Below are 4,428 nucleotides of genomic sequence, written 5' to 3' on the forward strand. Positions count from 1 at the left end.
ATTTCGATTCCTTCGAAATTATAATTAGATAAAAATTATCCCTCAAGAGGTTAAACAGGACGAATCTTTATCTAGTTTTACGTTCAATCGTCACCCGTTCAGACGAATTTCTGTCAAAAAATCGAATCACACACACGCGCGCGCACACACACGGCCATTCGTTCACTACTGCATGTACAACTCACGACGAAGTATTAGAAACGATAGCGAAAATATTATGTACAGATTGATTTCGATGCTAATTATTAATTAGAACAATAGTTAGTGCCTTAGCGAGTAATGAAACGGCTGAAGATGATGAATGAGAATTATTTGTATTATTTTATTTCATTTTTTAATTCTTTTCACTCTCGTGAAAAATAAATAAAAATTTTGTATTGCAAAGTGAGAAATTCTTTCTCAATTTAAATTTTTACGTATTTTTAAATTTAATTAAAAAGTGCAATTTGAAACAGCATACATTTAAAAGATTGAGAAAGGAATCATCTTCGATCGTTTTCAAAGGAAAGTTTCATCGAATTTTGTGGAAGAATTGTTCAGACTACGTGATTAAAAAGTTGAAAAAAAATACCTCTGGTGAAAATAACGGTATTTTTAAAGAGGATACGTGTTAATAATACGCTCTTATTAAACGGTACATCCTTTAATCCGATATACTTCTTATGAAGAATAATTGAACAATAATTTAGTTAAATTTCTAATATTTTTTCTAATATTTCCATTGCATAAAATAATCAATCGACACACGATTACAAACAAAATTTCATTTCTTCTGTACAATTATTCTTCAATCTTGCATTATAACGACATGATCGAATCGATATGCACTTTTTGCTGTCTCAACTTTTGCAGATGCTCTTCTATCTATGAAAGAGGCTTTCGTAGGAAGCCATCGACAAGAAAATGATCATCCCCGAGGTAGCTTGAACCTTTGCCCATAAAACGAGGATATAACGGTACTTAAGAAAGCTACTACGATCTATAACCTAATGAAGAATCGAAAATTCAAAACGTAGACCTCTTTTTGAAATAATTTAAATCTGTATTAAGTTAATATAATATGAAATTACCTGATGTAAAAATTTTACAAAAACAATTTTATCTTTTAGTGTTCCATAGAAAATTGTACAATTTAAAAAAAAAATTTAACCCACCTTTATAATCATTAAATTACCATACAGAAGAAATTTGAACAAGATTCGAAACACCAAATCCAAATTTTTCTTCAACTTTTTAATTTCTTTAACGCAAATAATAATAATAATACAATTCACCAGAGACTAGAGAAGAAAATCTAATGGCATCTCCGCACGTAAGAATTCTTCCTTCGAGTTCAACGAAACTTTCCTCCAAGTAATGTACGGCCAACCATTTTACGAGAAGTGTCGTAATATATTAAATATTATCGGCAAATTTCTTTCGCGAGAAACCGCTCGAGGGTTTTCCTTCTTCTTCTTCTTCTTCTTCTTCTTTGTCCCTAGCCGCGGATAACTAAACGAAAGGCGACGAAAACGACTCGTGCGTCACATTCGCGATATTCTTTCGATATACGGGCAATATTCGACGCGTTCAGAAAGAGTCTTGGTCAGCCGTTCCACCGAATAACCGCCCACAGCGGTGAAAATGATATTTCAGGGAGGGATTCTAGGCGGCCTCCAACCGGAAAGATTCGTTTTAAAAAGATTGTCGCGCGGTAAAGACTGTTACCGCCGCGGGATATCCGAAGAAACGTTCGAAATGGCGGCTTGAAAGTTGCTTTTATAGGATCTTTCGTCGATTTCGTCCGATTTTTGAAGATCGATTTGCTTCGAAATTTGCTTCGAATATTGTTTCTTTGGTTTTGACTGTAATAGATCGTGACATATATACACAGGATGGAGAAATTTTTATATGGAAAGTTTTCGAGTAAATGGGAAAATAAATACATAATTTTGATCGATGAAAGAACGTGCTTGAATTATTTGAACGTAGTTTATGATATATTGTACGTATTTCTCTATCCTCATCGTATATGTATTATATTTTATTAATTGATTAATTTATAATCATTTGCAATATTTAGAATTTCTGGTGTGAATTATAGAAATTAATTTTTGTATATCATGTTGATGATTATACGAAAAATAACATTATATAAATATTATGTTACATATGTTACATTGTATCAATTATACGTGTATAATTGAGCCAAGTATTTATATTTCATCATCCATTTTCGTTCATCTTTACGATAATCAATATTACACGAGAAGTAATAGTGACACGTAATTTCAAGATCCACCCTTTCGCGTTTCAACGATTGTCCGCAACACGATCGATCTTCTTCCTTTCTCTCGGAGGTGGCATCCGATTCCCGGAAATATTATTTTTACTTACGGTTCGACAACCGTCTGCTTACGAACGATTTCGAGTGTCGACGAATGAACGTCACGTCAACAACGACTCGTTTCGACCAACTTTTCGAACGGATAACACTCGAGCCTCTCGCACACGTTACACTTCGATCGTTATTCCATGGACAAGTTTCGAAGAGGATAGAGTCTCGCGAGTTGAATATTTAAGGGCGAAAATTTCGAGAGACAGAGAGAGAGAAAAAAGAAAATGGAAAGGAAAAATCAAGATTCGCTCGAGTATTTTCTTGAACCGGGACAATGGACGACTTTTGACGCGGAATAAAAGGAATCGAAGGGTGAAAAGCAATCGAATTTCACGAACGAGCACGATCCATTTGCGTTTGAACGACATTGGGCGAGATCGTTCCGCGGAGGAGAATGCCTCCATTCCTTGAAATCGATTCCCCAGTGAACGTATCGAGGCGTGAACCCGTTCTCCTTCGAATAAATGGGCGAAAATTTCTTCGAGAGACGAGAAATAATCGCGGCTAAATACCCATGGAACTCGTGTCTCCTCGTTAACCAATGGTTGCATCGGTGTGTAAATACCGGTTTGGAAAAAAAGACAACAACGAAATCGATGCACAATATGTAATTGTACAAAACTGTATGACATAGAAAGGAATAATCACAAGATATATTATCTTCAGATACTTCTCTTCACTTCGTTCCAATCAGAAATTCACAAATTGTGTGCATCGTGAAAAATTGTACGAAATTGTATGACATAGAAAGAAATAATCAAAAGATATATTATTTTTAAATACTTCTCTTCACTTCGTTCCAATCAGAAATTCACAAATTGTGTGCATCGTGAAAAGATTTAAAAGAGAAATACAAGAAAGAACGAAACTATAAGTGAACAATAAAATAAAATTTGAAAATGGGAGGAGACGAGTGCCGGGTTAGATTTGTATCGTGTCGATAAGTCGTAAAGTTTACGAAATGAGAAATGTGACGAAATTGGAGATAAAAAAAAAGAAAAGAGAGGAGGAGGCGATCGAAGTACGACGTTCAAACCCGTTGACCTGTGAAGAGGGACGAGCACAAGGGTACTGGCGGGCGGAAGTGGTCAGGTGCGATTCAGCGGGTTCCGCGGCATCCGGTTGGGAAAACGAGACACTTCCGTTAGTGCTGAATAGTCGCTGGGAATGGAGGAGCCGGAAGCGACAGCGGAATGGCTAGGCTGCTTTCGAAACCAAAACCGCGGGAATCCCCTATCGCGAGAACTGAAAATAGTTTCGATCGAAGCATCGAACGATATTTCTTCTTCTTCTTCTTCTTTTTCTTTTCGTAATTAGAATTTTATTCTTTGCGTGTTCTTTACAAATTCGAAATTCAATATAATTAAAAATTGTCGATGTTCTCAATTCCAAGCCGGTATTTCGAGATTGTGATTCTTAAGGGTAAAATGTTCGAGTCTTTGGTTAAAATTACTTTTCGCGGGAAATTTCGATATGAAAATGAATTGCAAACGAGTCCACACGTACCCTATTATATTTAACCTGTTAACCGGAGAAGACGAGTTAATTTGTCATTCAAAATCTTTCGATTCTTCAATTTTAAAAAAATCAATTTGAGGAAAATTGATATTATTTCTATTAATTTTTAATCCCACGATTACACAAATTTTCTCTTTGCTTAAAAATCGATAAGGTTAACAGGTTAATCATCCCTCAATTCCAATTAACGCACCGACTGTCCAATGGATATAAATAAATCCTATCGAAAAATGAAATTATACTCGATTTATACACACTCTATTTTATAGATCAGTATTTATAACATAATGTTTTTAAAATAATTTTACATACACCTACTTGACTCGCTTTTTATTCGTTACAAAAAGAATTTATCTCGTGTTATCTCGATTATATATATATGGCGTCCGCAAATAAAAAAATTACATCCATTATAAATATTTTTACACAATGTTAAAAGAGGCAGTCAATTTGTGAAAAACAAATATAAATCCCAGATAATCTTCTCAAAAAAAAAAAAAAAAAACGTACTATATATAAATTTATATATAAAT

This window comes from Apis dorsata, unplaced genomic scaffold, assembly GCF_000469605.1.
Source record: "Apis dorsata unplaced genomic scaffold, Apis dorsata 1.3 scaffold_591, whole genome shotgun sequence".
Classification (NCBI taxonomy): Eukaryota; Metazoa; Arthropoda; class Insecta; order Hymenoptera; family Apidae; genus Apis; species Apis dorsata.